The 12,993-nt window shown below is 49.0% G+C and overlaps 1 long non-coding RNA gene across 1 annotated transcript; it reads right to left on the bottom strand.

Moving 5' to 3' along the window:
- Window positions 1–695: 695 nt before the first annotated feature.
- On the bottom strand, window positions 696–11,511 carry LOC147957382 (uncharacterized). Its single transcript, XR_015611600.1, has 3 exons — window positions 11,138–11,511; window positions 8,760–11,056; window positions 696–5,439 (listed from the first exon to the last, which is right to left on the bottom strand). It is a non-coding gene; the product is annotated as an uncharacterized LOC147957382 (long non-coding RNA).
- Window positions 11,512–12,993: the final 1,482 nt, after the last annotated feature.

Genomic DNA, 12,993 nt, shown 5'->3' with positions numbered 1-12,993 from the left:
CCCTTGTCGGCAGGCCTCCCCGTCGTTCTCCATCACCCGCTACCAACGCCGCCACCGGCCCGGCAGGAAACGAGCAGCAAGCATCCTTGCTGCACCCTCTGTGCGGCGGGACGGCCGCACCACCACCCCGTCGCTAAGCCCAGTCGGCTCATCGTCGCACGCTCGTCGCACTCCCACGGGCGCGCAGGCTGCGCTGCTCATGTCACGCGAGCTCCTGCGCTACCAACCGGTCGACTACCTCTACGAGGATTGGTTGGACCGCATCGCCGAGCTCGTCAGTGCCGCTGGGGGCTCTCCTGCTCCGACCCTCTCACTCCCTCGCCCTCCACCAGCTGCGGGCGACATAGCCCACGGAGCACCTCCACCACCTCCGCACCAAGACGGCGCCCTGGCGCCAAGGCGTGCAGCCCCCCAACGGGACCTGCCGCGTCGGGCGCCCGCGCGAGAAGAGGGAAGCTGCCAAAAGGTTCCCCGGCCGCAAGAAAATGCTCCTGCACTCCCGGCGCCACGACGACAAGACCGCGTGCGCGTACAACAAGGGCAGGCTCCATGTCGGTGTCAAAACCGGCGGATCTCAGGTAGGGGGTCCCGAACTATGCGTCTAGGCGGATGGTAATAGGAGACAAGGGACACGATGTTTTTACCCAGGTTCGGGCCCTCTCGATGGAGGTAAAACCCTACTCCTGCTTGATTAATATTGATGATATGGGTAGTACAAGAGTTTATCTACCACGAGATCAGAGAGGCTAAACCCTAGAAGCTAGCCTATGGTATGATTGTTGTCATTCTACGGACTAAACCCTCCGGTTTATATAGACACCGGAGGGGGCTAGGGTTACACAGAGTCGGTTACAAGGTGGGAGATCTACATATCCGTATTGCCAAGCTTGCCTTCCACGCCAAGGAGAGTCCCATCCGGACACGGGACGAAGTCTTCAATCTTGTATCTTCATAGTCCAACAGTCCGGCCAAAGGTTATAGTCCGGCTGTCCGGATACCCCCTAATCCTGGACTCCCTCAGTAGCCCCTGAACCAGGCTTCAATGACGATGATTCCGGCGCGCAGATTGTCTTCGGCATTGCAAGGCGGTTTCCTCCTCCGAATACTTCATAGAAGATTTTGAACACGAGGATCGTGTCCGGCTCTGCAAAACAAGTTCCACATACCACCGTGGAGAGAATTATATTTCCACAAATCTAATCTGCTGACGTATTCCGTAGCGTGACATCACACCACAGCCAAGCCTTCATTCGAATCATTTTTTACCCCCCACCTCAACGCGTTTCGCGAGGCGGTTTCCTTGGCACGTCTTGTCGAAGCAGAGATCGTGTCCCCATCATTTACGGGATTGTCATCAACGCGGACGTGGGTAACCCAATCCTGCCCGTTGGTATGTCCCCTCGATCGAAGGTAAGTCCCAAACGGTCACAGGAGGGCTCTCGGTATTCAACCTCTTTATAAAGAGACCAAGGCCTTACTCTTTTCTTTCGATCTCAATCGAATCTGCCTCCCGCCTCAAGTTCCAGCACCCGAAGCTTAAGATTCAGGCGCTTCGGACCTTCGATTATGTCCGGATCCAACCTTCAAGGACGATGGATGCCTTCCTCCGTCATGGAGGAAGATGTAATAAAGCTACGGGAGGCTAGGTACTTGACCGGTGAAATCCCGCATAGGCTCCCTGCTCAAGGGTAGGTTATTCCCACTCCTAAGCCCGGTTAGAGCGTCGTGTTCGTATCTCACTTCCTCCGAGGGCTAGGCTTCACGCCGGATCCCTTTGTGAGGGGCTTATGTTCTATTATGGGCTGGACTTCCACGACTTAGCTCCGGAGTCCATCCTCCACATCTCATCGTTCATCGTCGTGTGTGAAGCTTTCCTCCGTATTACCCCTCACTTCGGACTATGGCTCAAGACCTTCAAAGTGGAGCCGAAGATGGTCGAGGGATAGCACGCAGAGTGCGGAGGCGCTGTAATAAGAAAAAATGCTAACGCCCCATGGCCCGAGGGCTCTTTCCAAGAGGAGTCCAGCTTATGGCAACAAGAGTGGTTTTATATCACAGCTCCCAGGGGTACCAAGTGGGTGGCTCCGCCTGTTTTTTGCTCGGGTCCCACGCCATGACTAACGTCATGGGTCAACAAGGGGCTAGACTGGGGGCCAGTAAAGGAGGTGCCCATATTGCAGAGCCGCATCCGAGACCTCCTTGAGAGAGATGTCAGTCTGGTCGTGGTGACGCAGGTCATGTTAATTGGCCGAGTCCTGCCCTGCAAACGTCGTCCCCTCCGCCTATGGGAGTTCAATCCGGAGGGACCGCGAGCTCTTCAACATTTCCTTGGCATGACGCCCGCGGAGATGTACAAATTGTTCTTCGGACCACAAATAATGTGTCCGGACTCTACTGAGGATGCAGGTCTAAGCTGCAACCGTCCGGATACCCAAGTAAGTAGCCCTGTCTCCGAACACGCCGTCCGTTTATTTATCGCAACATCGCCCTTAAAAAAAGAGCTGTTTTTGAAACAGGAGTGGATAGCGAAGGCAAAGTTGATCAGGTGTCTGGCCCCCCTTTCTGAGACCTCGCCAGATCCTGTGTTAACCAGGATGATGGAGATGCGCCTTCGGAAGAAGATGAAGGGGGGAACAAGGAAGCTACTGCCTCCGCGGAGGAGGTTGTCCGGAAGGGAGGAATTGAAAATTCCTTTCCTCAGGGGAAGAAGAGGACCGCCTCTGAAGATCCGGAGACAATGGTCTCGAAGCGGGGGAAGAAATCTTCGCCAGAGGGTCCTACACCGGGGGATCCCCGGCCGTACTATGCCCTCAAGAGGATCAGCCCTCCACCGAGCTGTAAGTAAAAGGGTGTTTAATAATGAGAGAAACCCTTGCTTTACTTCCTAAGGAAATTAACCGAAGCATTTATCTTGCAGTTCGGATCTTAGCCCCTCTCAGCAGAGCTCGTCTTCGGGGGATCTTCTTCCGGAGATGATGGAGAGCGGAACGCCTCCCCCTGCCATACCGCCTCACGAGGCGGGCGACCCCGAGGTGTCGTCGCGGAGGGTTTCTCCTGATCCGGCAAGGCCAGAAGGTAGTCAGATGGCCACCCGAAGCCCTTAGTGTCCGTCTTTTGAAAAAAGCAATCGAATGAGTCCGGCACCGTCTGGTGCACGGTCGGAGGTACTGAGGGATCTTCTAGGGCGAGCGTCTATCTCAGAAGAGCACCGTGCGTTGATGGGTATGGTAATTCAAAGGATTTCGACCGCGGAGAGCGGGTTGCATGAAGCTGTCATGAGTCTACTAACAGGTTTTGAGGTACATGAAATGATTTACCTTTTGACAGTACTGCATACTTTAAGATGCGCCCTGTGTAGATAGTAGCCCCTGAGACTCTGGGTGCTGTCGAAGACGACGGCACGCAGAGGATCATAGTCCCAGGTATAATTTTGCCGCCTTCATATGCAGGTGGCGAAGTGTCCGGTGGCCAGCCAGACTGATGAATTTGCTGAGTTAAAGCGGCAGCTTGACGTGGCAGATGCCGACATCGTGCTTGTGAACAAGCGGCTTGACGAGGCACAAGGTATGTAATTAATCCGGAGACACATGGTAAGAGGAGCATGATGCTAGTATCTTATAACATGTGTGCTAACGCAGATGGAGCTACGGCCATGGAGAACCTTTGGGCAGAGCTTGCCCGAGTCAAAGAACAAGCCAGAAAAAGTGATGCAGCTGCCCTAAAGGCGGTTGAGGAGCTAAAGGCCGAACAGGCTACTCACTGCCAAAGCAAGGAGGAGATGGCCAAGATGGCTGTGAAGTTGAAGAACGCCGCTGACCGTTGGAAGCTTCTTGAAAAGGAAGACCAGGAGAAGAGGACAGACCTGGAGAAGGCCACGATGGCGGCCAAGGATACTCGTTCTGCAATGAGAGCGATGAAGGAGGAACTGCGTCAAGCCGGAGATATCGTAGCTCGGATGCCCTTTATGCTGCGGATGAAGTTCAAAGATCCTAGATATGCTTCTTTGGACCGAACGTGGAGTTCTGCGGACGCATATCTAGATTTAGCGGCGAGTGCTGCTGATGCGGCCAAACACTTCCGAGATCAAAAGGATCACGAATTGGAGAAGCTGTTCTGGTCACAATTCAACGATCCAGAGCGTCCGCTTCCATTGACTGGTCGGCTGGCCGAATGGGCCGAGCTGAATAGATTGTCCGGACTTGCCATGAGGTATGTCGTGGATCATCTGTGGCCGGAGAGGCCAAAGCCGAACAGTTATTTTTGCTTGGTGCAGCAGTTCCTTGGTGCAGTGCCAAATATCAACATGATGAAGAGGTCAGCATGCGTGGAGGGTGCGCGGATGACCCTTGCCCGTGTCAAGACATACTGGGCAGAGATGGAGGCCATCGCCATTGCAGCCCAAGATTCGGACGAGAGCCGAGTACCTGCCGAGCACTACTTTCAAGAAGTTCTCGAGGGCGCTCGTTGGATAGAGGCGCAGTGCTCGAAGAATATTATGTTCTAATGACATGTATTCCCATTGAAAACAATGTTTTGCTGAAATGTAAAGGCTATTTTATAATTGTGCCTGCAAGAATTATAGTACCTCCCGTGCGGCCGTTTATGTATATATGTATATAACCTGAAAGATGGCAGTCGTCGGCTTCAGCCCCCACGCATATAATGCGGGGGTGTTCGCAGAAGACGCATTTTCACACTTGATCCAACGTCTTGGTCCATTAAGAATGTGATAGCGCAGCGAACTAGGCAATCAGACTATAATGCTTTATCACTTCCACTTAGCCATAGGAGTTTGATAGTGGGGCTACTATATAGCCCCTGGTGGCTCTGCGCTCACCCAAATTCGGGGCGCGTGCGTGCCTGGCCAGGAAACGGCCCTTCGTTAAGGCGGAGGAATCCCGAAGATTCCGCTAAGTCATCGAGTGGTTGACCAGTCTCACGCTATATCATGACAGTCAGTTTTTGGCTTTCTCTACTGAGGTGCTCGCCTGGCTGATCCAGGGCACAATCGCAGTAGTTCTCCTGGTGCTGCCTTAGCCGATAGAGCGGAACGTAAGGCAGCAAAACACAGGAGCCGGGCGAACCCAACATTTGACCAAAGACATGATTCGGAGCTGATGCATATAAGGCCAAACTCGCGACGCCGAACACTCCCTAAGGTATTCGGTCTTTGTGATTTTAAATGGGCTGAACAGCGCCCTTTGTAATAAGCCCCTGATGTTCAGGTACGTGCAATACTCTGACGTGGCCACATGCCAAGACGCCAGCCTCCTTCTCGGTTATGCTGAGAATCCGGGGGATGTGTATCAACAAGAGACAGTAAAAAAGGTTTACGCAGGGTCTTAATCTAAAAAGAATCCTTGGAACGGGTCCCTGCTGCACGTCTGCGCCTGTGTCTCTATTGTGCCGTATCCTGGACGGGTGTAGCACGATGGTCATCTGTAAAAGAGAGGAACTTAGTTGAAAAAGTAGTTGTGCAAAATGTATGTTATACTAAAGAAACAAAGTATAATTCAAGATGGGTAAACTTGAGCCTTATTGTCGCTTGTTTGCATGCGCGGAGCCCCTTGTATAGGTGTATATAGCAATCAAACCTTTATCAATTATATGGTTATGCCGGACTCGTCTAGCCGTGTCCGTGGTCTTAACGACCTGTTAGATGCTCTGGTTGGTGAGGCCGTTTTAGTGTGTGGCTGCCAAGGCAGCCGCACAGTCTTCCACGCGTGAGGAGCGCTCAATATTTCCCTTTAATTAAATGATGCCTCGTGGGCCGGGTATCTTAAGCGTGAGAGACGCATAATGCGGTATTGCGTTAAAGAGAGCGAAAGCTTCACGTCCCAGTAGTGCTTGATAACCACTTTTAAACGGAGCGATGTGGAAGGTTATCTTTTCGCTACAGAAGTTATCGGGGGAGCCGAACATAACTTCTAATAGGAGGGAGCCCGTGCAATGGGCTTCTGGGCCTGGCGTTACTCCTTTAAAGGAAGTATTGCTATGTCTAATTTTTGTTGGGTCCATCCCCATTTTGCGGAATTTTGTCCTGGTATATCAGGTTTAAACTACTGTCGTCATCCATCAGGACTCGTGTAAAGTGGTATCCGTCAATTATCAGGTCTAACACCAAGGCGGCCCATCCTGCGTGCCGGATACTTGCAGAGTAATCCCGATGGTCGAAGGTGATTGGTTTGGACGACCAGTGGCGGAACTCCGTTGTGATAGGCCGTAGGGCACGTATCTCTATGGGCGCCACTTTGTTTCTTCCCTTTGTCACGTGTAACACGTTTACTGTTTTGACTTCTAGTGGGAATTTCTTCTGTTCCCCAGTGCTTTGTTTGCGGCGTTCGTCATCGTCTTCACTTGGAGTATCCAGCCCCTTGTGTTCGGCATTGAGTTTGCCGGATTGCTTGAAGACCCAACATTCTCTATGGGTATGATTCGCAGGCTTATCAGGGGTGCTGTGGATTTGACATATCTTGTCCAGAATTTTGTTTAGGCTGGACAGTTCGTCCCTGTTGTCTTTGAGAGGCAACTTTTGCTGACCCCGCTGAGAGCTTTTGAATTCGGCATTTACCGTCATGCTCTTCGGGCTATTTTCCTTATTCCGGCGCTGGTTTTTGCTGCGTCGTGGCTTCCCGTTCCCGTCCCTGACTTCGGATGTACTTGGGTCGCTTGTGCTGCACCTTGCCAACCAGCTGTCCTCGCCTGCGCAAAAGCGGGTCATGAGGCTTGTTAATGCAGCCATTGTTCATGGCTTTTCTTGGCCGAGGTGTCTGGCGAGCCATTCGTCTCGAACGCTGTGTTTGAAAGCTGCTAAGGCTTCGCGTCCGGACAGTCGACTATTTGGTTCTTTTTAGTAAGAAATCTGTTCCAAAGCTTTTGGGCTGATTCTCCAGGCTGTTGAGTTATATGACTTAAATCGTCTGCATCCGGTGGTCGGACATAGGTCCCTTGAAAATTTACCCGAAAAGCGTCCTCGAGCTCTTCCCATCTTCCAATGGTGTTTTTGGGAAGGCCTTTAAGCCAATGCCAGGCTGGCCCTTTGAGCTTGAGGGGTATGTATTTTATGGCGTGGAGGTCATCTCCTCTAGCCATGTGGATATGGAGGATATAGTCCTCAATCCAGACCCCAAGGTCTGTCGTTCCGTCATATGCCTCTATGTTTACTAGTTTGAATCCCTCTGGAAATTCATGGTCCAACACCTCATCGGTGAAACATAGGGGGTGTGCGGCACCCCCGTATTTGGGTGTACCGTGGTGTTCGGATTTTTGTTGTGTTGTATTGCTAGCTGGAGCGTGCTTTCTTGGCCCGTAGATAGATCTGGTTGGGCCGTCTTTTTGATGCGAGTCCTCATGTGGATCGCGTGCTGGCTTGTGTGCGGCGACGTTTGCCGCTCTATGTTGGCCATGAGGTCGTCTATCCGACCGGATGGCTGCTTTGTTTTTTGATTGCGGGGGCTCTAAGGCCTCCTCATCAAATTCAGGCAGTAGCTTTCGCTTCGGGTAGCTCTTTGTGTGGCGACTGCCGCCATATTTGTCTGCGGTGTTGAGTACTTTGCTCCATCTGATTCTAAGTGCATCTTTCGCAGTCTTGAGCTTCCGCTTCTGCTTCCCTGTTGGACACCTCCTCCGCCGCATCCTCTTCCGCACCTCCATCGTCCCGCCTCAGCCACGAGCAGTTCCTTGCCGCCTCCAACCGCGTCGTTCCTGTGCTTCCACGTCAGCACTCCTCGGCCCCTCCTCTGCTACGGCCGCCCAATCGAGCTCGCCTCTCTGCATCAATCCGAGCCTCCTCTGTCATGGCAGCCGGCCACCTCCTGCCCGTGTCCAAGACCAGCACCACAAGACCACCACGTCACCTCCCCCATCCTGCACTTCTCCTCCCTTAAATTCAATTGAAAGCAAGAATCTCACCTAGTTGTGCCCCTCCTTGAACAGAGCGGTCATCATCCCTCTCCCTTCAATGTGCATCGCAAGGTGACCAGGAGGAGGGCGGTCACCGATGAGAGAAATCAACGACCAGTTGTTTTTTGGTCGTGTTCGTGTGGGAGACGGTGGTTGCGTCGTGTGGGAGACGGTGATCTGCGTGGGCTTTTTTTCCTCTTCGTGTGAGAGACAACCAACGAAGCGGAGGTGGCCTACGGGTAGCAAACATAACATGCGCCTACTATAGAAGATAGAACATAATCCGTGTGGGATTTTTTTCCAAATGGTTATGTAGATCTACTTTAAATCTCATCTGTCAATTCTTATGGTTAACATAAAATCAACGGATATAAAGAGGGTGACGTATGCAGAACTATGAAAGACACCGTCTTTTAATATTAGGTATAGAATAGCAGCATGGTCCATGTGAACAATTACTTTTGAATCAATAATACAAGGTCTAAATTTATCACAAGCAAACACCACTGCTAAGAATTCTTTTTCAATAGTAGCATAGTTTCGTTGAGCACTGTCTAGAATTTTACTAGCATAATGAATAACATTCAATTTCTTATCAACTATTTGTCCCAGAACAGCACCAACAGCATAATCACTAGCATCACACATAATTTCAAAAGGCAAATTTCAATCAGGTGGTTGAACAATAGGTGCATAAATTAAGGCTTTCTTGAGTGTTTCAAAGGCTTCTAAACAATCATCATCAAAAACAAAAGGAATATCCTTTTACAAAAGATTCTTAATAGGCCTAGAAATTTTATAAAAATCTTTCATAAATCTCCTATAGAAACCAGCATGACCTAAGAAACTACGAATACCTTTAATATCTTTAGGGCATGGCATTTTCGCAATTGCATCAACCTTAGCTTTGTCCACTTCAATACCTCTTTCAGAAATTTTATGACCCCAGACAATGCCTTCATTAACCATAAAGTGGCACTTCTCCCAATTCAAGACAAGATTTTTTTGTTCACATCTCTGCAAAACTCGATCAAGAATGCTTAAACAATCATCAAAAGACTTCCCATAAACAGAGAAGTCGTCCATGAAAACCTCAACAATCTTTTCACAAAAGTCAGAGAATATATAGCAGTCATACATCTTTGAAAGGTAGCAGGTGCATTACATAAACCGAAAGACATACGTCTATAAGCATAGGTTCCAAAGGGACAAGTAAAAGTTGTCTTTTCTTGATCAGGTTGAGAAACAGGTATTCATGAAAAACCAGAATATCCATCAAGGAAGGCAAAATGTGTGTGCTTAGACAATCTTTCAAGCATTTGATCAATAAAAGGTAGAGGGTAATGATCTTTTCTAGTTGCTTTATTTAATTTTCTAAAATCAATTACCATTCTATAGCATGTAACAATTCTTTGTGGAATAAGTTCATTATTATCATTAGGAACAACAGTTATACCTCCTTTCTTAGGGACACAATGAACAGGACTTACCCATCTACTATCAGCTATAGGATAGATTATACCTGCTTCCAGAAGTTTTAATATTTCCGTTCTTACCACTTCTTTCATCTTTGGATTGAACTGACGTTGGTGATCAACAACGGGTTTAGCATCAGGTTTCATATTAATTTTGTGCTGACATAGAGTGGGACTAATGCCCTTTTTGTGCTGACATAGAGTGGGACTAATGCCCTTTAAATCATCAAGAGTGTATCCAATAGCAGCTCGGTGCTTCCTTAGAACTTTCAATAATATTTCTTCTTCATGTTCTGAAAGGTTAGCACTAATAATAACAGGATATATCTTCTTTTCATCAAGATAAGCATATTTCAAAGTGTTTAGCAATTCTTTTAATCAAACACGGGATCACCTTTAGGTGGAGGAGGACCTCCTAGAGTTTCAATATGCAAGTTATGTTTAAGCAGAGGACATTGTTGAAAGAAAATCTTATCTATTTCTTTTCTTTCATGCATATGTAAATCATTTTCATGCTCTAGCAAATATTGTTCTAAAGGATCAGTAGGTGGTACAGCAATAGAAGCAAGACCAATTATTTCGTCCTCACTAAGAAATTCTTTTTCATGAAGCTTTCTACTAAACTTGGAAAAATTAAACTCATGAGATTCATCACCAAAACTAACACCGACAGTTTTTTTCTCACAGTCTATTCTAGCATTAACGGTTTTCAAGACGGTCTACCAAAGATAATGGGACAAAGATCATCTTGTGGGGAACCAAGAACAAGAAAATCAGTAGGGTATTTTATTTTCCCACACAAGAATTTAACATCTCTAACAATCCCAATTGGTGATATAGTATCTCTATTAGCAAGTTTAATAATAACATCTATGTCTTCTATCTTTGCGGGTGCTATGTCATTCATAATTTCTTGATATAAGGAATAAGGAATAGCACAAACACTAGCACCTATGTCAGATAAACCATGATAACAGGGATCTCCTATTTTAACTGATACAACGGGCATGCCAACAATGGGTCTACGTTTATGCTTTTTATCAGGTTTGGCAATTCTAGCAGCTTCTTCACAGAAGTAAATAACATGCCCATCTACATTTTCTTCCAAGAGATCTCTAGCCATAGCAATACTAGGTTCCAATTTAATTTGTTCATCAGGTTTAGGTGTTCTAATGTAACTCTTGTTAACCACAGTTGAAATTTTAGCATGTTCCTTTATCCTAACAGGGAAAGGTGGTTTCTCAATATAAGCAGAAGGAACAACCGGATCAACATTGTAAAGTATAGTTTGTTCTTTAATTGGTACCGGTTCTTTAATTTATTTTTTAATAGGTGGGTGATATTTAAACAATTTCTCTTTAGGGAGATCAACATGAGTAGCAAATGATTCACAGAAGGAAGCTACTATCTCAGAGTTAAGTCCAGATTTAGTGCTAAACTTTTGAAAAGCATCGGCATTCATAAAAGATTTAACACAATCATACTTAAGTTTAATACCTGACTCTTTACCTTCGTCGAGTTCCCAATCTTCAGAGTTGCGTTTAATTCTTGTCAAAAGATCAGCAAGATGGCACAACAGCGGAGGAAGGAGAGGAACGACATCTGCATCTAGAGGATGGGGATGGCGTAGCGGAGGCGAGGATGGAGCCAGCGGAACATGTTGAGGACTTGGTCGCAGTCTGTCATGGTTTCACCCAGATCAGCAAGGCGGTCCGCACACTCCTTGAGACGGCTGAAGTAGTCGATAACGGACGCCTCACCCTTCTCAATGCACTGGAATTCCATGCCGAGGAAGACTGCTTGGTGCTCGGCGTACTCCATGAAGAACGAAGCGATCGCGGCCCAACCATTGGTGACAGTAGCACCGCCCTGGTGAACAAGGCGGAAGATGTCCGGGCTCACGCGTGTGTACAGTCAGGAGAGGAGTGTGCATCGTCTTGGACCTAGGCGATGTCACCGGGGCGGGCCGCACTGGTGATGTGGCCAACGACGTCACACTTCTGAAACATGACCTAGAGCAGGGTCCTCAACTGGGAGAAATTGGGTGGGTTAAGGGTGAGCGTGATTGGGACGTGTTGGTTGATGCAGACGCCGGCGAGAGGGGAGAGGTTGGGGGCCGCCGCGGAGGAGGAGGAGGCGGTGGGATCGGGCAGGAAGAGGGGCCCGCCACGCATGACAGCAGAGAATGTTTTAAATAGCGGGCTATGCCAAATAGCGGCGGACCTCAAAATCAGCTATAGCGGAGCTATAGCGGGCTATAGCAGGCTATATCGGGATGTTTGTACATGAAACCATTTAGCGGCACCGTACTGAAAAGGCTATAGTAAGGCTATAGCGAGGCTATAGCCGGCTATTTAAAACTATGCAGTAGACGGCGTCAGCAACGATGGTTGTGGGCGCCTGTCTTGGACAGCCTACGTGGGTGGACTAGGTAATTTCGTCTGACAACTATGTACAATCTATAGTAGTGTGAATCCTAATAACAATCACTGATCAAGCGGAATCACACCTTTAATATAGGGCCAACAACACAATCTCCTTAGTGGGGCAATTCATCGGACGTCTGCTGGGCGCAGTCATGCAGGCAGCTGAACAGAAAAGGGTGCAGTCATGTGTAACAGTGTAAGCCTGTAAGGTGCTTGTTGAAGAAGATGAGGATGCTTGGGAAGGCAGCCATGACATGAGCGTGTGGTTCGGGGGGAGGGGGGCGTGGGAGCTGTCCGCCTTGGGCGCCGCTTGGAGAAGGAGCGAGACGAAGATGCCTGGCGGGTGCATGGGAGGGCCGACTATGGCTGGCTGACTGAGGAAGAGGGGCGGAGCAAGAAGCCCGGCGAGAGGAGCGACCCATGTTGGGTGGTGGACAGCCACGCCGAACAGCGGCGGCATGCCTGGCTTGCGGCCACGAGCCCGTGACCATGACGTGGCGGTGCGATGCTGCGTTCGAGTGTGTGCGTGCAGGGAGTTGCGGCAGGTAGGAGAAGATGACCGGGAGAAGGATGGCGCGGGGGATGACGGCGGGCCCCGGCGGCCGGTCGGCGGCGCCGCGGCGGTCGTTGGACGCCACAGAAGTGGTGGACACGCGCGTCCGCCCCGACCTGGGGTTTTGTTGGTAGCGCGATGTGAAGCAACCAGGTGGCACCAATAGTGGGGACGCACACGCGCGACAGAAATTGTGCGGTTCCCAGCCGGCCGCTCGATGTAGTCAAAAAATGTGTTTGCATTTTTAAGATTTTGAGAATAAAGAATAGGGCCACTACAGAAGCATGTTGGCTAATCGCTAACATGGATATCCGAAAACAAATCAACTTGGCATATTTGCATAGTCGATAGACACTGATTTCTAAGCACCTTCTTGTAGAAAAGTAAAAGAAGCATGTGTAGGAGATCGTACGGATGTGCAACAAGAAGCGACATTTATGAATATCCGGTGATTATTTTTCTCGACTCCTAACCTAGCACGATGTAGTATTTAATTATACTTATTCAGAACACTATTAGTGGATTATACTCCCTCCCTTCCTAAATATATGCCCTTTTCATAGTTTTCAATACAAACTACACGAAAAGACTCAGAGCATCTTCAGCCGTTGACCACCCAGGAGGCATAAAAATCGCC

Source organism: Triticum urartu, chromosome 7A (genome assembly GCF_056163025.1).
Source record: "Triticum urartu cultivar PI428250 chromosome 7A, HENAU_Tu73, whole genome shotgun sequence".
Classification (NCBI taxonomy): Eukaryota; Viridiplantae; Streptophyta; class Magnoliopsida; order Poales; family Poaceae; genus Triticum; species Triticum urartu.
The sequence above is the reverse complement of the archived record's forward strand: the minus strand, read 5'-3'. Positions and strand labels throughout refer to the sequence as shown.